The sequence below is a fragment of the Caretta caretta genome, chromosome 14 (genome assembly GCF_965140235.1).
Source record: "Caretta caretta isolate rCarCar2 chromosome 14, rCarCar1.hap1, whole genome shotgun sequence".
NCBI classification, from domain to species: domain Eukaryota; kingdom Metazoa; phylum Chordata; order Testudines; family Cheloniidae; genus Caretta; species Caretta caretta.
Window position 1 is genome coordinate 12,491,362 of NC_134219.1, and position 25,053 is coordinate 12,516,414.

At 41.6% G+C, this 25,053-nt stretch overlaps 1 protein-coding gene and 1 long non-coding RNA gene across 5 annotated transcripts in view; one reads left to right on the forward strand and one right to left on the reverse strand.

Moving 5' to 3' along the window:
- CA10 (carbonic anhydrase 10) overlaps nt 1-25,053 on the forward strand; it is a 328,547-nt gene that overhangs the window by 163,602 nt on the left and 139,892 nt on the right. The window lies entirely within an intron of this gene.
- LOC125621287 (uncharacterized) overlaps nt 19,490-25,053 on the reverse strand; it is a 279,878-nt gene continuing 274,314 nt past the window's right edge. For both annotated transcript variants that reach the window (XR_012664892.1, XR_012664893.1), the window contains one exon: nt 19,490-23,091. This is a non-coding gene — a long non-coding RNA (uncharacterized LOC125621287). The remainder of the gene's footprint in view (nt 23,092-25,053) is intronic.

A 25,053-nucleotide genomic window follows, 5' to 3' on the forward strand; every position in this document is an offset into this window, starting at 1 on the left:
AATGTCAGACAACATGGTGACCCGTTTCTTTTATACACAAACAAGGCAGGGTGAAATCTCTTCCTTTATGCATAGAAGCGATCAACGTATGGAACCGATGCATCAGGAACCATATCACACTCTCAGGAATATACCTATCAGGTGTACAGAACTATCTGGCAGACAATCTCAGTAGTCTCTTCTTCACAAAGTTACACAAATTTCATCCTAGTCGCCATCATAACCACCAGAAGGGTGAGTGAACTAGGAGCACTCCTGGCTGACCCACCATATACCATGTTTCATAAGGAGAAGGTTTCCCTGAGCTTCCCCTGAAATTCATCCCGAAGGTGATTTCCGAGTTTCACTTAAATCAGCCTATTCGCTTACCGGTATTCTTTCAGAAAACCTCATGCTTCCGAAGAAGAAGAGACTTAGCTCTCTTGACATCAGATGAATGGTAGCCTTCTATCTGCAAAGAACAGAAATCTGTGAGGAAAAGACTTGTTTGTTACTGTGACAGGGAACAAGCATTATCTGCTCAGGGACACTCTAAGTGGATCTCCGACTGTATCCTCCTTTGTTATCAGCTGGTGTGTATCACTCCCTTGGACAAAGTGCAGGCCCCTTCCACTAGAGCACAGGCAATCTCTCTCTAGCATCTTTGAGAATTACCTGCACTGAATATTTGTAAAGCAGCTAACTGGAACTCTAGTCATACCTTCATGAAAAATTATGCCTGGGTCCAGGGTTTTTCTGCAGATGTTGTCGGGACAGCAGTATTACAGACATCTATACCTATTACAACCTTGCCTTCCTCTCCTCCCCCACTTTGAATCCTGCTTGCCAATCACCCACATGTGAAAAACGCAAAGGGACCAGAAGTCAAAGAAAAAATAGACATTACTTACTTGTAACTAACTGGAGGTTCTTCAAGATGTGTGGTCCTTATCTCTATTCCATTACTCACCTTCTTCCCTTCTGCTTCAGATCTTTCTGATTTGCAGTAAGATAGAAACTGGAGAGATGTCTGTCTGTGCCACCCCATATACCTTCAGAGGGGAGCAACTGCACAAGTGCACACCAGTAGATGCTACTTGCTAGAAATCTCTGGTCTCAGGTGCATGAAGCATGTGACTACCCAGGTGTGGTATACAGATAGGGACCACGCATCTCAAAGAACTTCCAGTTACAGGTAAGTAATCTCCATTTCCTGCAAAAATCATTCTTTTGGGAAAACAAGCCCATTTTCCATCAAAAATGTTTTGAAAAGAAAATTTTTCATTAGTTCTAGTCTTTTGTGAAGTAATTTATCATTGATGGCAGTTTTATCCTCTGCTAAATTATATAGCATACTTTTATTACAGTAAATATTTTCATCATTTTCTTCCCTTGTATTTTCACCTGTGCTGTACTCACCACAGTTAATATGAAATGCACAGTGGTTTGAAATTGATGCATGAAAGGAAGATTGATTTATTTCATATAGTTTACAGTCTATTTTAGTATTCACATCGAGCACTCCTCTGTTCCCTCCACATCCATATTTTACAGCATTTTAACTGATTGATTTGATTTGACCCATCACTTTGATGGAACCCTTGCCACGGAGGGCACATGTGCATACCCCACAAATCATTTACTTGATTTGTTTCAAAACTGTTTAGCTTACCCTTAGGTTATTGTTGTGAACTTCCGGCCCTTTCATTTTGATCAGATTAACCAATCACGTGTGTTGCTGTCTGAGAGTCCCAACTCCGCATAGATGAAAGCTTAGTGTACTAACTCACTGCTCCCATCTTTTTTACAGCATTTATACGGTCTGGGTCAAATCCTTCTATCCTTATTCAGGTCAAATTCATATAGAGTGAGTAAGAACTGCAGGGTTCAGTCCTATACACACATAATGAACCTTGTACAGATGCTTCTAAATCGGATGAAGTGTCATCTCCTGTGTCAATTGCAGAGGCAAATGGTGTTGATACTGGTGGGTGAGTCGGTACTGAGGCCCAGAAGGTGTCCTGTACTTGCACGGGTACCTGAGGTTGGTAAGGATGTTGAGTTGGTACTGACTGGAAATGTATCTGTGTACCCTCAAAGAGTAAAGAGGAGCAAGAGCTACCTGCAGAAGAAGAAACACCACCTTATCTTTTGCTGCTGATTTCAAAGCCTTTCAGGACCTTATGAAACATACAGCTGAGACCCTATATATTCTGTTGGAGGAGATATCAGGATGATTAAAGTCACGCATGAGAACCAGGGTGTGCGATCTAGTAGCTTCTGCGAGTTGCCGGAAGAAAGCCTCATCCACCTCATCCCCCTGGTCCGGTGGTCTATAGCAGACTCCCACCACTACATCACTCTTGTTGCACACACTTCTAAACTTAATCCAGAGACACTCAGGTTTTTCTGCAGTTTCATACTTGAGCTCTGAGCAGTCATACTGCTCCCTTACATACAGTGCTACTCCCCCACCTTTTCTGCCCTGCCTCTCCTTCCTGAACAGTTTATAACCATCCATGACAGTACTCCAGTCATGTGAGTTATCCCACCAAGACTCTGTTATTCCAATCACGTCATACTTCCTTGCCTTCACCAGGACCTCCAGTTCTCCCTGCTTGTTTCCAAGGCTTTGTGCATTTGTATATAGGTACTTGAGATAACCTGCTGATCGCCCCTCATTCTCAGTATGAGGTAGGAGCCCTCCCCTCACAGACGTTCCTGCCTGTGTTTCCTCCCGGTATCCTGCTTGCCCACTTACCTCAGGGCTTTGGTCTCCTTCCCCCGGTGAACCTAGTTTAAAGCCCTCCTCTCTAGGTTAGCCAGCCTGCTCGCAAAGATGCTCTTCCCTTTCTTCATTAGGTGGAGCCCGTCTCTGCCCAGCACTCCTCCTTCATGGAACACCATCCCATGGTCAAAGAATCCAAAGCCTTCTCTCCGACACTACCTGCGTAGCCATTCATTGACTTCCATGATTCGACGGTTCCTACCCCGGCCTTTTCCTTCCACAGGGAGGATGGACAAGAACACCACTTGCGCCTCAAACTCCTTTATCCTTCTTCCCGAGCCACGTAGTCCGCAGTGATCCGCTCAAGGTCATTCTTGGCAGTATAATTGGTGCCCACGTGGAGAAGCAGGAAGGGGTAGCGATCCGAGGGCTTGATGAGTCTCGGCAGTCTCTCTGTCACATCGCGAATCTTAGCCCCTGGCAAGCAGCAGACTTCTCTGTTTTCCCGGTCAGGGCGGCAGACAGATGACTCAGTCCCCCTGAGGAGAGAGTCCCCGACCACCACCACCCGCCTCCGTCTCTTGGGAGTGGTGGTCGTGGAACCCCCAACCTCAGGACATCGCATCTCATGCCTTCCAACCAGCGGAGTCTCCTTCTCCTTTCTCCCCCGAGACGTATCATCTGGTCCACTCTCCGCAATGGTAGCTGTGGAGAGAACATGAAAACGGTTACTTACCTGTGTCTGTGTTGCTGGTACCCGGACATTCCCCCTTCTCTTCTGGAGGTCACACGTTGCCAAGCTTCTTCACTGGCCTCTTGGCTCTGCTGTGCAACCTGCTCTAAATCTTTAGAGCTTTGTGCCTGTAGAAGCATATCCTGACTTTTGTCCAGGAAATCCTCAGATTCTCGTATGCAACGCAGGGTCGATAACTGCTCTGCTGTTCCCCACTGCTCATCCCTCCACTCACAGGAGTCTCTTGAGGCAGAAGGTACAATCCCTTCCATCAATGGAAATGATCAAATGTATCCCATCAGACTTCATTGGGAAAGGATTCTATACCAGGTATTTCCTGGTCTCAAAGAAAACCTGTGGGGTAGAGACCAATTCTGGACCTCAGGACGCTAAAAACCTTTGTCTGCATTCAGTGATTCTAAATGGTAACCCAAGCAGCTGTAATCACCCACCCAGACCTCTCAGTGCATCGCCTCAAGGTGTGGCTACTCGGTGGTTCTCTGGTATAGAACTAGACTGCTCCCTAGAGGTACAGACAGGGCTGTTTCATAGCAAGAAACCTGCAATGAGAAAAATTTACCTGCTTCCAGACTTAGTGCAGTCACTGATCTGTGCTTCCTCTCAAGTCTCACATAACACATACACCCAATTACCTGTTCAGTTTTAAAAATCACAGATGATCCCTGAGTTCAGTTAAAGTTCACCTAGCTACTAGCACTGCCTTTCATTCCCACATTGAGTGGTTTTCCATCTTTACCCACCCAACTCTGACAAGAATTCTCAAAGGCCTCTTGCCTCCAGCTAAAGAACCAGTTCCATTGTGGGACTCCAACTCAGTCCTCAGTGTGCTGAGAGAACCACCGTTTGAACCTATGGTGAACTGTTCCTTCCTCCATCTATCTCTTAAAACCTCATTCCTTTTAGCCATTCCCTGGGCCAGGAAGGGAGGGGAGCAGAGATTGGAGCATTGATGGCTCACCTGCCATACGGAGTGTTCTATCATGCCGAGATGACACTTGGCCACACCCTCTCTTCCTTCCTAAGGTTTCCTCAGAATTCCCCATCAACCAAAAGATTCACCTGCTTGTATTTTATTCCAAGCTTCACTCTTCAAGAGAAGAAAAGAGCCTTCATAGTCCATACCTGCATCAAATTTCTATTCACTTCAAAGTGTGTCTCACCTGATACTTATTTTCCATTCTCAAGCTAGGATCTGACAAAAAGTAAACATTAGAAAAACTGTGGTGGCTACTATTATTTTTAAGTGTCTCAATTTACAACCAACTTGTCAGAGTAACTTTAGTTTTGGTGGAAAAACTGCTTCTGTTGGCAAGCCTCGCTATTGATCAGATTACATGTTGAGTTCTGGCTATGCAAGGAAAGGGGCAAGAAGTTTAGTCTGTTAATAATGGAAGTTTAGTCAGTCATTTGACACTTAATATTAAACCCGCTGGAGCTGATGTTCCGTATTTACATTACTATTTAAATTCCTGATAACTTCGCATTAGAATTTAGAGTTTAATTAACTAATCTTTGATTCTGGGCATGAGATTTCAACCAGGAGAAAAGAGCAAATTAAATTTAATCTCTTTTTTTAATAAAATAGCAAAAAAAAAAAAGTTAGCCTTCTTGAATTCTGGTGAATACCTCTAATTTTAGGGTGTCATAATTCAGAACCCCTAGTCCAAATTGATTTCAAATTTGGGAGAAAAGTTATTCCTCGGTACCAGAGGTCACTTATCAGTTTTGAGGCCAATATCCTTTTCTTTGTGGATTCTAGGATGAGGGCAAAAATTGATCTTATAATGGAAATTCAGATAAAATCTTAGTCCCTGATTCATGTAAGTACTTAAGTGTGTGTTTAAATCCATCCTTGTTCAGGACAGAATTTACGCACATGTTTAACTTCAAGTCAACAGGTACTAGTGGGAAAACTTCCCCGAATTGGAACCTTAGCTATAGAATGGGTATCATCTCCCAGACTCTTACTATTTCTCTTTCTCTAAATGGAGATATATTTTTCTTTAATTTAAATATTTAAACAATTTCTCCACTCAGTTGCTATAAATCTCAAGACTCGGAACCCATTTATAACTTTCTGACAACTTTCTGAATTCCCTTTTCATACTTCCATTTACTTTTAACATTTCATTTCACTTTGTGTTTACAGATAGACTGAAATTATTTTAAACCTCCTTAGAGGGTAATATAAAGATCTTAAATAACAGATTGCAATTTGTTCACCTTTTGTGCTGGACGTATTAATGGTTAATGACTTATTTGCTGTTTTACATGGGTGCTTCCAACTTCTTTTTCTTACAACAACAGAGGTCTTTGCTGAAATGGTCATACCTGGGTTATGATGGAAGCTATTCTGCCATTCTGTTTACGGTACAGTGTATGTCAAATAGCAGTCAAAGTAATTTGGGCATCACGGGAAATAATATGAGAGATTCTAGTGCTTTCTGTAGAAACCTTCAAATTCCCATTTCATTAAAAATTCCACTCTGCAGCTGGTAGCAGAGATTACTGTGTTTCACCATCTGTGCAGATTAATGTTTACTAAAAGAGAGCGGGTGCAACAGATGAGATGGCTGGCTTTGCAGATAAAACAAAAAAACTCGAAGTAGAATATCTTTTCTCGACTTTTGCATCTTACACCTGTTTCATTTTAATCGCATGACTAAATTGTTTAAGGCAAACAATTCCAGCTTTATAAAAAGCTGATTGATTTAGAAATTTCAGATCATCAAGCTGTTTTTGGACTTGTAATTGAACACTGTTAGTAATGGGAATATTTGGACTTCATTAGGAATTAGTTGAACACCTTGCATTATACCTTCTGCTAATCTCTGAATATGATTTCTTTACCCAAGCACCCACAATGGCACCAATTCGTGATACTGGAGAATAACACCAGATGTGCTATAGACTGGATTACCAATGAACAGCTAGCATTTGGAAACTCAATTGATTAAAACCCATGCTACTGTTGTTTTTATTTCCATGCCCTTCTTCTCTGGGAGCCTTTACTAATCATTCCCGAGGGCAGCCACCTTGTTTACGGAAACTGCATTTTTAATCAATTTGATGTCACTACATATCCTACCGTGTTACAATTTTCAAATTACATTAGCCTAATTTTTATCCAAATGCATAACAGAGAACAAAGGAAATATAGTGCTGCCTTCTTGCTGCACATCAAATAATGAAACAAATTGTTGGCAATGATCATTGTACTGGGTTTCATCACTAAAATTAATGGATTTTCCAGGAAATGGGATAATAACTTTGATTATTTCTTGAGAGCAAGTGGAAAGCAAAAACGGCAATTAAGGTAACCTTGAACCTCAGCGTTGCACTGCACCTCGGACCAGATGGTCATTTTATGCTTTTATGGCATGTGGGAGGAAAAGTGCATCCATTTAGGGCTTCTCCCCACCAGGGTAAAAGGTATTTTGTTGTGTTTTTAAGCTCATTAGTGAACACATTTTAACCCTCTAGTGGAGACAGGGCAAGTTGTTTTGTAATCAGAGCTTCTGATTTTCAGTTTTACCAGATAAACACTGATAAAACACCCCCAATACAAAATAAACAAATGAAATAATAAAAAATGAAATAGGTGGTGGTCCAATAAACTCCAGAAGAACTCCAGAAATGGTTACTGGTAGGTAAGGGCTTGTCTACACAGAGCTGTAATGCAGACTACGAGGCTGTGATTTCTTAAGTGCACTAAAATGTGGTGCATTAGTTGATCCGCGTAGACGTTGCTGGGGTACGCTAAAGGTTCCTTAATGCACATTAACATTGGGCTGTTTGAAACAATACAATTTTAAAGCGCGCTAGGTTACTCATCACAGTATATACAAAGAGAGAGTCTGGAAAACCCCCAATGTTTGGACATCTACATAAAACTCAAAAATTGATTAAAAAAACAAACAAACCCAGAAAAACTAAATTAATAAATCCGCCAAGCCAGACGACCTAATTTTAATACATGTTGGCTGGTCAAAGGTGAAACTAAAGAGGGGAGCCTAGGAATCTTTTTGTTTTCATTTCCATTCATTGCACCCCTTGGTTCAGGCTGTTATCACTGCTCTATTGTTAGCTGTAATTTGTGCAGTTCTTCCAGTAGTTTATCTTAATTATTCCTAAGGAGTAACAAACAAGCCAGCAAATAGTTTGGGGCTGTTATTTCAGTAATATGTAATAAACACATATTGCTGGGAGCTTCAAAGCTTCTCTGTTTCCCCTTGTGATGGAGGATGCCTCTTCAGAGTCATTACTCTCTACATTATATTTCAGATAGTCAGTTTCAGCTGGTGCATAAGTGTAAGAAATATAAATATTGTCTCTACTTTCTCTATTGACTGCATAGTATTTTGTAATTTTACCAGCTTGAGGAGCGCATAACTCTAATTGTTCTTCTAGTCTCTTATTGTGTTTTCTCACTTCCATCTCTTGATTTATTTGAATGTTTTCCTGAAGGAAAGAAAGCTTTCACTTAGGAAGCAAAATAAAATATCTTAACTGAGAGTCAGTCCTTTTGTAGTGCATCTTGCATATTTGTGTTGCTTTTTTGTATCTTAAAATATTTGGAACGACAACACAAGTAGAATAGTCTCCATGGTTTTAGATCTGACTAATAATATTTATTAGGTTTCAGAGTAGCAGCCATCTTAGTCTGTATCCACAAAAAGAAAAGGAGGACCTTAGAGACTAACAAATTTATTTTGAGCATAAGCTTTTGTGAGCTACAGCTCACTTCGTTGGATGCATGCAGTGAAGTGAGCTGTAGCTCACGAAAGCTTATACTCAAATAAATTTGTTAGTTTGTAAGGGGCCACAAGTACTAATATTTATTAGTGTTATGATGAGTTAGATGCTCTAGAAACATTGTTAAGATAGGAACAATTTAGAATGAAAGGGATTAAAATATATTGCTGATAGAAAGGTGCAATTTGTGTAGCTGTGTGGGAATTGAATTTTCATCTCATGGAAAATTCCGATGTTTTTACTTTTATTTTCGTCCTAAAATTAAATGACCATTCAAAATAGATAAAAAAAAAATTTGCAGAAAGAAAAATTCTGAAAAATTTATATTCAGAAATATATATATAAACCTGCTATTTCTAATAGAAACAAAGCACTTTATTTCAAACTTTCCTATCAAAAATTTGAAAAATGTCTTTGAAAAATTCCCACAATTTTTTTTTAATTTGACCAAATTTGGGGGCAAAATTTTCCGTTTTTTGAAAATTTTCCTCCCACTCTAATGATTTGCATTTTCTTCTTAGCTGAGACATTGTATCATGCACATTTCACTTTAAAGTGGAGCAGGTGGGAGCTCAGCTAAAAGGGTTGGGGAGCAGCCCTTCACCTCCCTGCATTTGCTGAACAGCACTTCCCAATAATGCCATCTTTTGCCCGGCTGGTGTAGTGAGAGCTCCTCCTCCTCCTCTTTCAGTCTGCTTAAACTACCGATCCTGTCCTGTGGAGATGGTTGACTGCTCTTTGGCTTTGAAGGTAACAAGTTACCTCTTGAAGATAACTTTTGCCAGTGGGACTTTAACCTGCAAGGACATATGTCCCGTGCGTAATGAAAATGACAAGGAGGAATGTTCTTCTATAATGAAAATATTGGAGAGAAGGTTGTACTATTAGCATAATGTGTTATGAAATCCAGAGGGGTTGCGTGGTCAGTAGCCATGACTGGTTGAAATTTGTTTCCTTACCTGGAAGTTACTGTATCTCTGTGTTTATCTAAGTGACACAAAACTGTAGGAAAGATTAAACTTCAAACTCCAAAAATGAATGGGACGGGGTAGTGATGGCTAGTGGATGCACTGGGAAAAAGCCATTATCCAAGAAAATAATACCCTAACTCTTAGCACAATACTTGTTTTCAAGACAGACAAATGCTCTCCAAACACCCTGTGTGGTAGGTAAATACAATATCACTATTTTACAGAACAGGTTGCTGAAAAGGAAGCTAAATGAGTTGCCCAAGGCCCCAAAGTGAGTCATTGGCAGAGTTAGGGTTATACCCCTGAGGTTCCTGATGCACAGCTCAGAGCACAATCCACTAGACCATGCTGTCTCTTAGCATGGAGTTTATAATGGAAACTCAGCACTGTGGTGCCAGCAGCCTGTTAAAATTATAGCAGGAACTTTTTGAGGAGTAGCGGGTCTGTTCAGTCTTTGCAAACCAAATGTGTTTTTTTTGTGTGTGTAGTCCACAGTTCATTTTAATATAGCTTTCTGCCAAGCAAATAATTTATGGAGCTCATTAAAGCACTTTTGAAGGAATAAAAGTCAGATTTTCATGGAAAAGCAGAAGAAAAATCAGTTCTTTTCGTAGAATCATAGAATATCAGGGTTGGAAGGGACCTCGGGAGGTCATCCAGTCCAACCCCCTGCTCAGAGCAGGACCAATCCCCAACTAAATCATCCCAGACAAGGCTTTGTCAAGCCTGACCTTAAAAATATCTAAGGAAGGAGATTCCACCACCTCCCTAGGTAACGCATTCCAGTGTTTCACCACCCTCCTAGTGAAAAAGTTTTTCCTAATATCCAACCTAAACCTCCCCCACTGCAACTTGAGACCATTACTCCTCGTTCTGTCATCAGCTACCACTGAGAACAGTCTAGATCCATCCTCTTTGGAACCCCCTTTCAGGTAGTTGAAAGCAGCTATTAAATCCCCCCTCATTCTTCTCTTCCGCAGACTAAACAATCCCAGTTCCCTCAGCCTCTCCTCATAAGTCATGTGTTCCAGTCCCCTAATCATTTTTGTTTTAATGTGAAATTTTTGGTGATTGATCTTTCACTTCTTCTGTATATGACTTTGAAGTGGTTAGCAGTATACGGTATGGCTAAAAACCATAAGTAATTTTTATTCTGCTTTTTATTTTACTTGTATGTGTCCATTGTTCATTTTAAATTTGTTTTATGTAAATTGGGTCTCCTGACATGAACCAAATAAAACAAAGTTAGATTAATTGGCTAATTTTCAAAGACTCATTCTGTGTTGATGGCAATCTTTTCATGAATTTTTTATTATTCTCTTGTTTAGTGTGCCAGTGATTTTCTCTGAAAAGATGGGGAGTGAGTTTCTTATGAATATTTTGGGTGGTGGACTAAATTCAGCTTTGACATAAGCAGGCGTAACTCCCATTGATGTGAACTGGAATTTCACCTGCTTTATATTTTTTTTTAACTTTAAGTGTAGTGTAATCCAGATTTTCTCCCACAATGTTTGGAAAATGGGGGCGCTAGCAAAGAACAGTGCAAGCTGCTCGGTTCTGACCACTTCTGAAAAGCTGGCTGTTTATTTAGGTAACTAGGAGATGCAGGGGCTTTTGCAAATCTGGTCAGTGATTAGTACGAAGAAGGTTGCTCCATGCTAGTGGAGTTTCTGCTGTTACTCAATATTTGTATCTGTTTGTTTTTTTTTTTAATTTACATCTGTGGGACTTTGTGAGCGTAAAGCTTTGCACGGTTGGGCTCTCAATTAATATAAATTTGATTGATCAATTGTACCATGTATTTTCATTTGCAGAAAGTGAGTGAACATATGTTGTTAGGCCCAAATCCTGTTTGTCTTATTCATGCAAGTAGTCACACTGGCTTCAGTGGACTTCTCAAATGAGTAACCAGGTCAGAACTTGGCATTTAGTGGTACCTAAATATCTTGTAAGAAGCCATGAATAATGTTCAAGTACCCTTCTGATGCTCAATAGCATGATTTTTTGCTGTGCTACTCTCTTGGATAATCTGATTCAAATTAAGTGTCTTCACTGGATCTTGATACAAGCTGTTTCTGCAGATCATGCCCTCAGCTGTTACTATCTCTTTTTTAGTATGAGTAAAGAAATCAGTCATTGTGCTGTCAGTGGAGGGTGAATATAAATTAAATACTTGAGAAGAAATTATGGGCTAGTTCTGCTTGATGCTTCATAAATTAAAGAGCTGAGTCTTTCTTACTTGCTGATCATCTTCCAGATTCACAGTCAATTTCACGTGTCTAAAATTCAGGGAGATGGTTATTTGAAATAGGGTGCCTGTGTATTTTAGAGGAATTTGTCCCAGTACAACTACATGAATATAGTTACCCATTGTGACAAAGTTCCTCCTCTGCCTCGGTGGGTTCTGCGCTTATTGGCGGATTTGCTCGCCTCAGAGATTCCCAGCAGCCCACAGTTTGGCCACTTTTGCTAGTGGCTCAAACCTGCCGTCCACTCAGCTAACCTCATCACTGGCCAGCATGGGGGAAATGGAGAACAATCCCCGCAGTCTCTGTGTCCCACCTAGTGGGTCGGGAACAGGCCAGATCCCTTTCCAATTTAGACCTTCCCTTCTGGTGTTTCTCACAGACCAGGTCAACTCCTCTTGTGTCCGATCAGGAGTTGGAGGGATGGGGGGAACCCAGGTTCACCCTCTACACTGGGTTCCAGCCCAGGGCCCTGTGGATAGCAGCTGTCTACAACGTTCCCTGTATCAGCTGCATGACCGCTACAACTCCCTGGGCTACTTCCCCATGGTCTTCCTCCAGCACCTTCTTTATCCTCACTGTAGGATCTTCCTCCTGAAACCTGATCACGCTTGAACTCTTCAGTCCTCCCGCAACATGCCTTCTCACTCCCTGCTCCTTGCGCACCCCCCTGCTAACTGATGGGAGATCCTTTTTAAACCAGGTGTCCTGATTAGCCTGCCTGCCATAACTGATTCTAGGAAGGTCTTAATTGGCTCCAGTGTCTTGATTAGCTTGCCTGTCTTAATTGGTTCTAGCAGGTTCCTGATTGCTCTAGGGCAACCCCTGCTCTGGTCATTCAGGGAACAGAAAAGTATTCATCCAGTGGCCAATATATTTGTCTTCTACCAGACTCCTGTACCCCACTGGTCTGGGTCTGTCACACCATGTTAAACCCCTAATGTAAGTGCACTCTCCTGATATAAAGTGGTGATTACCTGGATAAATTTTACTCTGACAACTTGCATTAGCAGTTTGTATCATTAGCTACACAGGTGCAAGTCTCAATCATTTTCCTACTATAGACAGGCTCAGAGCAGTGAGGACAGTTCTGGTGGTTCACAGTGCCGTTATTCTGGTGAATTAGCATACTCCAGCTTTTGACAAATGTTCACTAAACCAAACCTTCATTAAAGATCCTTCTTTAATACCAGAAACGCTTCCTCTTCCAATGCACTGCTGTTGAAATATTATTTCCTGTTACAATTCTGCTTCCCACTGCTTGGGTTGTCTCAGCATTTTTAGCAGATAACTCACTAACTAGCTCCCTGAATCAGAGAAATTCTTCTAACTATGGCTTCTAGAAACTGCAGGCATTAATAAAGTAGCATATTCAGTAAAGTTTCTGGTTTAAAAAGTGCAATCCTGATAGTTGAGGTCTGTGACAGATCATCCATTAAAATTAAGCATGCTGTTTAGGAAGATGCTACCCATCCAGATGTGGAACTTCTTGGAGTGTCCAGTGGAAATACTCTAGAATAGAGGAGAAAAAGCAGAGGTGAGAGGGAGGAATCCATGACCTAGTTTACAGCACATCTGGGCAGATTAAGGGGAAAAGGACAGAAGAAATGCAGAAAGAAAAAGGAGAGTATAGATGGTCATCAAATACAGAGAAACATGTTTTAATTTGGCACACTAACATAAAAATAATTTCTTAATGGAGCTGATCTGCTCACCTAAATGAAGAAGAATTAGGGCCATCTCTTAAGAGAGGAGATTGGCTGATAAAGGTGGTTTCTTGTACAGCTTTTATGCATATATATCTGTTCTGTCTGCCTATACTTGTATAGGTGGAACAGAATATGTATGTATTTAGCCTTTACAAGAGACCATCCTTATAAGCCAAAATCGTATTACCTTCAGTAAGTGCAAGTTTGCACTAATCAAGTCAGTTGAGGCTTTGCAAATGTAACTCCATTGTAGTGAAACCACAGTTGAAGATGGCAATAAAATACATTTAATAGCTCACTGCAGGGGCCTGCTATACAACTGTGGCTTTGATTCTTTTGCCATCCTCTCCACCTTGAATCAAGGCCAGAAAAGCAATGCCACTCCATAAAAGTCGTACCATTCTGTTATTGGCAATGTAATCTTTAAAACTGTTGGCTTGCAAGTAGGAAAATGTAAAGAGGATTTCTTGAAAAATGGCACACCTCTGTGAAAATACCGAGAGTTAGGAAAACCAATGAGCAAAGTTGTGTTCCCTTCCTTTCTCCCACCTCCCCCGAAACTAACACCCTTCACCCCCATCCCCCCCGCCCACTCCCTCCCGCCCCGTGAACCTCAGATACCCAGCACTTTCCGTAAAGATTAATTGGAAGAATATTTCCTGCCACTGCCTTCTGGGGGATCTCCCTCTCAAAATGTCCCAGCATTATAGTCATTGATGACAATGTCAATAGTGTTAATTTAGACTATTAGAAGATATGTACAAAATATCAGGCTCTGATGGGACCTGTTCAGTTCCAAGATTTGCAGTCCCATGCAGGCTACCTGGCCAATCCAACACTCTTTGGCACAGAAATAGGATTGTTTTTAATTCGCAGGAAAGGGCCTTCTCCCCATCTCTTGTCCTTTTCAGGGATGGGACACTCAACTGTTATCCTGTAATTAAACTATCACTACAAATAGGACTCTACTCCCAGCTGCTAAGACAGACCACCTCAGGTGCTGCTAGCTTGGAGCTGAGCTACCATGTCCTGCCTGCAAACCTTGCTGTCAGTTCTCACTCTCCAATATTATGTCTAAATAGAGGATTATTGGCTCCCACATCTGAGAAGTGGGCACCATCCAAATGAGAGTCCTCTTGTGCTACTCCTAGCTGAAAGGGTGGAAGTTCTCTTTGCTCAGATAAAGTCCTTCCATGTCCTCTCTGCTGCTGTTGGTCTGTGAGTGCTTCCCCAACCCTGTTGTCATAGCTGCTAAGACCATACCAGCATGGTCAACTGAAAAAGCTGCCCTGTGGCAGCACACAATTCCTTGTGATTCAGTTGAGCAGCTCCATGCCTTTCTTCCCAACCAAACTGTTGAACCACCTCAAGGTTATATCTGCGGGAAGGATGCTGTTGCCACAACCCATGAATCAGAGCATCCCATGATGGCTGGGCCCCAAGAAACATACCTGATTCCACACAAAGCCTTAACGGAGATCCTTGCGGATGCCTTACTACCCCTGTGTAGGCCTGGCACATAATGAAATGGCAGGTTCCTGGATTGAGAAGGATCTGCCACTTCAGTCTTGTCCTGTCACACCCATGGGAAAAGCTATAAAATCAAAGCCATGAGGTTACATATAAACAAGTGCCCCGTCACAAGGGATGGGGGAGGAGGATAGGTGAGTACTGGGAAGGAAGAGAGAGCTCAGGATCATTGGATACTTTACAGAGTGCAGCGGAAAGAGGCCTGCTTCTACCAATCACCACCTTTTAGGGGTGGCACTGCAGTCCACTGGTCTTAGGGTATATCTACACCGCACCATTAAACCAGGCTCATACTCAGGTTTTAACCTTAATTCTCCGGCTGTTCACACTGAAAAAACTCTAACGTGTTTGGATGTGTTTCAAGCTTTGGCTAGCTGGCCCAGCTGTGGGGGAGGAGGGTGTGCTGGACCCTGCATTCTGGTTTAACTTTGGCTAGAACCCACCCCTTTTGCAATGAGGATTCAGAAAAAATCACTCAAGTGCTAATAGCCCCCCCAGTTCTCTTACTACAGTTTCCCCTGAAGGACAGACAAGTTCTCCTGTATTTCATACAGTTGACTGGGAAAGGATCCATAAAGTGCCTGTGCACAAAACCATGGGGTAGGCCCCCAGACACATGAGCAATTGCAGAATCAGTGGGGACACAGTAGCATGGTGTGGCTTTGCAGTGGGGATGCTCACACCTGGTCTAGGCTAACCTGGTGCCAATTACCTGGATTAACTGTGTGGCATAGACATAGCCTCAGAGGCACTGGGCTACATGTATGGGGTGCTGCTATTGGCTGAGGGTCATTGCTGTGCCATCCAGAGCTTCGCCCACCCTTCTGGCCCTTCCCCCCAATCCAACAGTAGCTGAACCCTCATTTTTGTATATTTTGGGAGCTAATTCCCTCCCCCTTAATGAACAAGAGAATTCATTGGATTGCTGCATGTGTTGGAAGGGAGATTGTCAACAGCCTGATTCATCCATCAGCCTGCTATACAAATCGTGGTATTTTCTGAATGAAGCAGGAGGTGTGAAATCTTTAGCTACTGCTGCCCTTGCAGTTATATCTGAAAATGTGTCAGCCCTTTCATGATGTGTTCTCCAAATATCTGAAGAGGTGTTTACAGAGGGACACTGCATTTCAAAACAGCGGTTTGAAGAGCTACTTGCCATTCCTTGCCATACCTGCGGCATCCGTTATATATTTCTTTATCACTGCATCCTCAGAAATGTAATATATTCAGCCAAAATTATTATGCAGCATATGCTTATACTGGGATGTTGTGCTCTAGGTTTGTACAGGCGGAATATTTGTGTATATTCAGAGCTTAAGTATTAAATATAAAAGCCATAAAAAACCCCAACAATTATTGGTCTAAATTATTATCTTGGTTACCGCATTGCTGTAAATCCATGGTAGCTTAATTGGCAGTGATCTGATGGGTTTAAAAACAAAAAGAGAGTGGCATAGTTATGTCTCCAAAGCATTACGCTAAGGGTTAAATCCTGTTCTAATTCACATTAGTGTTAATCTGGAGTAAATCCAGTGAAAACAAAGGATTTACTCCCTGTTTTATATGCTGTAAGTAAAAGCAGAATTTTGCCCTGTGATGAAGCCCCACAACCCAAGCCCCGTGAGCCCAAGTTCGTTGACCTGGGCTCTGAGACTCAGTGCCGTGGGTTTTTCTTTGCAGTGTAGACATACCCTAAGTGGTCAGCTAAGGGTCGGGTTGCCCTGTTCTGAGCACACGTGACTGGCTAGGCGTGGTGAAGCAAGAGGAGAAGCCAGCAAAGGTTCTCTTCATGGAGTTTTCCTTGGTCCGTCTGTCATGGAATACACAGGAGGGCTTGACCCCCAAGCTCTGTGGAATTGCAAAGGTTGGGAGTGGGTAGGTCTGAGGTTTTATTTCAGGGCCATCTGTAATGGGAACTGCATTTCCAGCCAGTTGGAATTACCTTCATGGTCTAATCATCTTCAACACGTGCCCCATGCCCCAAGTCCCTGGAATTGAAGGTGTTTCAGTTTCCTGCAAAGGTTTAAATAGAGCCAAATAATTCCCACCTTTACCACCACCTCCTCCTCATCCCAAAAATGCAAAGCCAACCAGATGAGGAAGCCCAGCAAAGCAACAGCAGCTCTGCCTTTCCAAAATAAATAAAGCTGCATTATTTTCAGGCGGCTCTCACTCTGCTGTATTGTAAGCTCAGTGGTTTGAGCATTGGCCTGCTAAACTCTGGCTTGTGAGTTCAATCCTTGAGGGGGCCATTTAGGGATCAGGGGCAAAAATTGGGGATTGGTCCTGCTCTGAGCAGGGGGTTGGACTAGATGACCTCCTGAGGTCCCTTCCAACCCTGAGATTCTGTGATGAGCTTCCAAGCAGTAATACGGTCACCTTGGCTTTGCTACGGTGAACAATGCCAGCGCCTGATGCCGGCTCTTCTTGTAGCCCACAAAAGGGAGGTGGCGGGGAAAGCATATGTAAGAGTGTGTACTGAGTGTGTTTGTGGCTTGCAGACTTACTGATATACTTGGAGTCAGAATTCACTGTACAGTTTCATGGGGAGGAGAAAAACTCTAGTGTAGGGAAGTTTTGTTTGGAAATAAATTGTTGATGAGGCAGGAGGCTTTTAAACTAATTACAGTTTGATAGATAGCTAAGAGTGTTTTGTCTTCCTGAATCCATCATTTTTTGTCTGTGAGGCATGTACCATGGTTTAGAAAATGGCCCAAATCAAAATTCTAGATCTAAATACCCCAAAACTCTGGAGGAGTTTGGATAATAATAATAGTACCTAGTTCTTTTATATAGCACTTTTTTATCAGTAGATCTCAAAGTGCTTTTCAAAGGAGGTCAGTATTGTTATCCCCAAATTACAGATGGGGAAACCGAGGCGTAGAACAGGAAGTGACTTGGCCATGGGCCACCCAGCAAACCAGTAGCAGAGCCAGAAATGGAACCCAGGTCTCCTGAGACTTAGTCCAGTGCCCTAGGCCACAGAATTAAACTATGTAGCATTACTTAATACAAAATTTTTGTTGGCTTCTAGTTTAACAAGACTTCTTTTTCTTTCTGATGGTTGGGTTTTATTTCTTTGTTTTGGTTCATTTTCATTCTTGGGGTTTTTTCTTCAACCGTGTCCAAGTAAAGAAAGCTTGAATCCTTCAGTGGAAGGAGGTTCAAATTCAATGAATAAAGTGCTAGAGTTCCATCGCAAGGTTCGTACTAGATCAAAAATTTTAGGCCTGAGAACAGCAGACCAGATTTGGATTTTTATTTACTAATATAGAGATGTGCAATAATAATTAATCTAGTATTCTACTAGGAAATAACCCATTATACAAGAAAAGAATAAAAATGCGAGTGTTTTGTGAGGGTCAGTCTGACAGATGTGACACTATAAAATCGCTTTATCTACTAGTGAAACCAGCCCGTGGAAGCATGTGCCTGGCAGTGCAGAAATTCCACAGCAGTATATTAGCTTTGCAAAAGAATCTTTTCTGCCATTTGTTTATTTTTAATGCCTGACTAGTAAACCTCACTGGCAGAATGAATAATTACTACCATTCTGGTTTTGTGTTTCTTTCTTTACAGTCCCAATCTATTCTGCATCATCAGTATGAGATTCAAGCACATATAATAAATTAGACTAGCTGCCACAGCAGTGTTCTTACTGCTACAGATTTGCATCAGTTGACAGTAGATAAATTGCAAAAAAAACATGGAGGAAAAATACATACATTAAAACCATGGAGTGTTTTAAAAACTTTCTGAGGCCCAGGAGTTTGATTCAAATGCTGATTCAGACCCCAAGTCAAATTAAAATGTGAACTGTCTACATTATGCTGTCAGAATGCCTCCAAGCACCACTGTTCAGTTTCTGTGGTTCTGCCATGCTTCCCAGCAGCTCTGCAAAGGGGAGTGAGATGGGTTTGGTCACAGAGACCCCCTTGGGACTGCACCTGATGTACTGAAACTACCTCTGAGCCTGGTTTCCCTGCCAGCTTGGGACTTCAGAACCCTGTTTTGTTGAGCCAGACATGCCAGCCGGCTGCAACATAGACCCAGAGTCTGAACCATGCCCCCAAAGCTGCAGACTTAACTGAAAATGGCTTAGTAAGTACTCCTGTCTCCAGCACCTAGCTCCCAGTGGTATCCAAACTTCAAATAAATCCGTTTTACTCTGTACAGGGTAAACGTATATGGGTAAACTCATAAATTGTCCGCCTTCTATAATACTGATAGAGAGAGATGCACATGCAAAACAAAACACGCAGTTCTAAGCCTAACATGTGAAGAAACTGATTACAGATGAAATCTTACCCTCAGAGATGTTCCAATAAGCTTCTTTTACAGACTGGACTCCTTCCCAGTCTGGGCCCAATCCTTTCCCCGGTACAATCCTGGTTAGTTCCAGCTCAGGTGGTAAGAAGGGGATTTCTTCATGACTGGCCCCCTTTGTTCTGTTCCACCCCCTTTTTATAGCTTTGGCACAAGGCGGGAATCATTTGTCTCTCTCTGGTTCCCACCCCTCCTTCTAAATGGAAATGCACCAGGTTAAAGATGGATTCCAGTTCAGGAGACATGATCACATGTCCTGTGAGCTCCCTTCTAGTCCTCCTGGACTGGTCTGTAGGTATGCAGGGGAGACTTGCAGGTAAACAGAGTAATCTACGGTCAGTTGTCCTAGACAATGGGAGCCATCAAGATTCTAAACCACCATTAATGGCCCACACTTTGCATAATTACAATAGGACCTCAGAGTTATGCTACATATTCCTAGTTTCAGATACAAGAATGATACATTCATACGGATAGATGAACACACTCAGTAGATTATAAGCTTTGTAATGATACCTTACAAGAGACCTTTTGCATAAAGCATATTCCAGTTACATCATATCCACACTTATAAACATATTTTTATACAGCATTATGGAATGCAACATCACAAGGAGCTGGGGTGTCATTTTGCCCTGAATGTGTGTTGCAACATAAAGTTCAAGCTACCCCTGGGCAAAGTTATGGAGACAAGATGGCAGATCCTGTGCCCAGCAGTATATCCTTACTCAAAGGAGTAATATAGAAAAAGTTATCCTGCCTCACATAACAATCCCAGCAAATAGAAATGTCTTCTCTTTTTGGGTAGGCAACCTGAGTATTTCCTTGGGTGAATTCTGCAGGCTGTTAATTATGACACACAATTTTACTGCCTTAAGGGAAGACCAGAGCTATGATCCCGCATTGCACTATGGGGGTATAAGTGCCATATAACCAGAAGTTATGGGAAGATATTAAAAGAAAATTGAGGCTGAATATCTGGAAAAACTTTCTGATAGTGAGATCTACTAGACTGTGAAAGAGTTCCCCAAGGGGGAGTAGTGGAAACTCTATCACCTGATATACTTAAAACATGAGTGGACAAAGCAATTGCTATAGAGTATACTAAGGAACAGCCCTGTGTTGGCTTAATCCTGATCCTGCTATCCTTGTGTATCCAAAACTCTCTTCTTCAGTGGGAGTATTAAATGTACAAAGAGTGCAGGATTGGGGCCTTGATACATGACCCCTATTTTCCACCACCCCCTTCCCCCCCCATGAAAATACTTTACACGTTTTTAAATAAATAAAAAAATCCTAGAGTTTGATCAATTAGAATGATTAATTGCTTTGTCCTCATGTCAGATTATTACTAATTAAAGCAAGTGCCCATAGCTAGGCTGGTACATGTGGGTGCCCTATATACAGCACATTTATTTGTCAGTCAGAAATTTCCTTTCTGCTCCTTTATTCACAGTCCCTAGTAAGCAGAACATGGACCTGCTAACATATGTGATTAACTTTTGAACCCAGGATTTTTGAGTGGGTTTTAAATTAGGCAAGCTAACCCATCCCCAGTATTACTTATTATTATATTATTACATATATTTGTTTTTACTAGCAACGTTCTGAAAAGTGCATATTTCCATCCTGATGTGCATACATTTCTTTAAAGTCCACTTCTTGTAGATCTAGTCTACATATCATATGATGTGACAGTTCCTACTGTGGCTTTATTTTTATTGCCAAATACAAATGTTTGTCTGTTTGTGGGTATTACTGCTGTAGGTTTTTGGTTTGGTTTTGTTTTTATCCCACTGTCTTTTTAATGATTACATGTATCTTTCCTCTAAATGCTGCTTCTGCTTTTTGCTAGGGCGCTCTCTCTTTCCAAGTGAAGTGCTCATTGTCTTCCTGAGTGGGGACCAGTGCATAAGGGGGAAACAAGATTTGATTATTTAAATCATATGGACATATATATGATACTATTACGCAGTCAAATCAGGAAAACATGCACAGCTAGATTCTCCCACTGGTACAAATTATAAGTAGCTCCATGGAAATCAGTGGAATTATACAAGTGCAAACCCCAGTGTAAGTGACAGCAAAATCAGATGTATTGATTCTATACTAAAAAGAGACACTGGCAATTTAAAAATCACATTCCAGTCTGAAAAATGTCTACCTATAATTGTTTCAAGTATAGCCAAAGGTAACTACAACTGAAAAAGGGATGACAATTTTTTTCTAATTTGTTTTCTTTACGCCTTTGACAACATTTTGCTTGTAATCAATTTCACTCTTTCCCCTGTACATTCAGTTAGCTTCCTGTTTAGTTTGTGTGGGTCTTTCCCACAGCAACAAGAGAGAAAAGCAATTGTAAAAATAGGGCAATGTGAGTATAATACTACACAATTTGGTGGGGGACTCGAGAGATGTTTCAATACCTGAAACTGTTTTAAAACTTATCTTATGAAACGTCAACTTTCAAGGTGGTGATGCTACTTTACGGACTAGACTCTGCTTTTCAAACCAGCACCAATCTGGGGTAACTCTACTGACGTTGTCGATTTACACCACTATAACTGAGATCATGATCTGACCCCTGTATCTTAAATGAACCATGAAAACAATTGAAACAGAACAAATTTTGTGAGCACTGTTTATAAGTCCATGCTTTTCTTCACCCATATTTGACTTCTAAACTTTATTATTCTGTTATTTATCTAACTCCAGAAATGTGCACAGTGCTGTTCAGTAGGATGATTGTTCCAAACAGATAACAAGCTCCTGCTTTCAGAGCTCATTGTATGCGCATGACTGGAAACAATACAGTGCAGAACAAATCCAGCATGACATGTGCTCATTTTAGCAGAGTGCTGTGCAGATAGAGTGTTTTTCTGAGCCTTACTTGTTGGCTGGTGGGTGCTTAAGTTACTATACCAATTCTATTTTTAAATCTTGACACAGAAACATCTCTGATGGCATTATGGAACCTGGTGAAAGGTGGTTGTTTTGTTCTGTTTATTAATAATTTTATGTTACTGCTGAATAATAATGCAACCCAGATGAGGATACACTGTTTCCTTTAGTTTCCTCGGGGATATCCCAAGAAAAAGGAGGTTGGCAGCGGGATTCATCTGATTATATTTGTGTGGTTTAAGGGATTTTTCAATTTTATCTATTTATAAAATTACTTGGAGCTGAGGATTAAAGAGGAAGGTTTAATGCAGGAAAGCTGATTTAAGACTGAGGATCTTTCTTAGCAGCATCCATTTAAAGTTAATCTTTGATCATCTGCGAAGCTGATTACCTAACATGTAAAACCTATAAAAAAATCCTCTTTTATTGTGCAACAGAAATATTTTTTGTTCTTCCAAGTTCAGTTGATCACACCAGCAAATTCATTAAATCTGTTAATGAAGTACAGTCCTAAATGTAACACTGAAATATTGCCAGCCTTGGGGGAAAGCAAAAAAGAGAGAGAGATTGTGGGATTGCATCATTGTTGCTTTAAATAGTGAAATAGGATCATAGGATCTTAGGGTGAGAGATGGAAGGGAACTGTAAGATCATCTAGTCCATCCCCTTGCAACAGAGGATATATCCAACAGAGGATATATCAGTGAATACGCTTGATCTTAGCCAAAAGACTTATTTAAATGTGCTTGGAACAGAGCATGCTAGTGCTCCCCTTGGTTCCAGGCTGGCTTATATAGCACTGCCAGAGATTCATTGCTACCAGTACCGGAGCCAGCTACATTAAAGCTAGCGTGGGTATGTCTGCAGGAACTAAAGTTGCACCACATGATTGCAATGCACTCTCTGTGCAATCTTTAAAAAGCACAGCTGCTATAGGTGCAGTTTGGGGTCTTTTCTGGTGTGGTTTTCTTGACCATTATTGCCACTTGGAATTGTACTCCGCTTGAGGGGTTCTGCAGCAGGCAGAGAAACCCTCACAGATTACACACTCAGACTGGATGGAAATTGAGTTAATATAATCCATGGATCTGGCAGGAAGAATTCAGGAGGCAGTGTCCCAGAGTCTCACCCTTGGTCCATCTGTCTTCTCTCCTTCATAGATCTGGATCCTCACTAGACTCCTGCACAAGGGCTTCCATGAGTTTAAGGGGGAGGGAAGGAGAGAGAGAGAGAGAAAAAAAATTAGGTGACTGTAGCTCTCCTGTCCACCCAGTCCTCTTGCAAGCTAGTTCTACAGGTTTTGGCTCACTTCGTCTCACACAGAGTGGGGGGGAGCACTGAGGTCCCAAATACTGTGTGGTGGAGGACAAGTTGTGACTACCTGTACACATTAGTGTTTATGGAGGAAGTACCATTGTTGCCATTTTAGAGAGGGACACGGAGATGTTAAGAGACTTGCCCAAAGCTATGCGGCCACTCTGTAAATTAGTTGCGAGGTAGGAATAGAACCCATATCCCAAGCAATGGCCTGTACCTCTCAACTTTTAATATTCACATACTAAAGAGAAACTGCCTTCACTACAGCTAAGCCAAGTTGTATAAAAATCCCAGAATCCTTGGCAGGGCCCCACCTGTCGCACTGCAGGAACACATTAGACAACCACCATCCTTTTTATAACAGCAGCCAACAAGCACCTCAGTCAAGTAGGTGACCTAAAGATTGTTCAGTAAAATATTAGGCTGCTTCCTTAACTTGCAGCAAACTGACACTTTCCCTGGCTAACTGGGTGGGAGGTGGGATGTTGTTCATGATCGTAAGTTATTTTCCTTTGGAAAACACTCTTCTCCAAAGTAAAATGACTGATAGTTTGTCATCAGTGGAAAATAGGCCACGGGGGCACATGTTGCTTTGGTGTCAAGATGGATCTTCCTAGCACTGACCTTTTCATTTTCCACCTGATAGCAACTGGTTTTTGTGGCTGAAGGGACAAATCCTCAGCCACCCGGTAGCCCAACTGGGTTGGACACTGAGGAGCTCTGCAGGGGACAGACAAGGAGGAATCCTCACACCACCCCCAGCCCACTGGCTTATCTCAGACTAACAGAAGCCCAAAATGCCCATAACATAGCCCTGTTGTGTGGGAAGGAGCAAAGGGTCCATACGTACTAGTTGGCTCAAACTCTGGCCTTGTAGGCTGCCAGCAGGGTTTTGTACATGTGTACTCTTCCCCACCCACACACACACACACACACACGCATGTACGTATGCCTAGCTCCTCCCCTTACGCAATAGAGTCACAATATTTCCACTCTCAAGGGACAGTTGCCACAGCCAAAGTGGTTGGAGGTGGATTTGCCCCATAATGATTAATATGATTGGAAATTCCTCCTGACACAAAGCAATCTTGCTCTTGCTTGATACCTGCAGTCAATCATGTGTTCGTGTGAGCTCATCTTGCTTATCTGCCTATGTATTCAATGCTTCCTTATGAAATACCCGCACTGTACATGGTGCTGCTATGTAAGAGAATCATGACAAAAACCTCTTTCCCTGAATAAATCTCCATTAGCGATTTGCTCTGTCAGGTTGTCATTTCACATGTCCTCATAATATCTTGTCAGGGATCCACATCAAGAATTCACTTTTGGCAGAGATTTATAATCAGACGGATTTATTTATGAAAAATGGATAGAGCTCTAAAAAGGGGAGACTGTAATGAGGGGCATGGTGCTTAGTTACAATCAAGTACTTTGCTGTTAAGAGTTACCTCTCTGGGGACAGGCAGCAGATGCAATCTGTTGTGTAGAGAAGATGTAGCGATACCAGTTGAAGAAAATGGTGATAACTTGTTGAAAGAAAACATTTTCAAAGCCTGACAAATCCATCTAGAACTTAAACAATGATTTAAAAAATCATCACCTAAAGGCAATGCCAATAGTTTACCCTTATACTGTCATGTTTCATCTGAAGGCACTTTACTAACATTAATGACACCTCCCATCATCTATGTGAAGTAGGTATTATCCCCATTTTACAGAAGAATAAACTGAGTCATGTAAAAGTTAAATGACTTGCTTGTTCCTGGGTCTGAATGCTATACCAACTCTTCTTCCTGTTTTATTTACTCTGAGTTTTCCCATTGGAAAAACCATA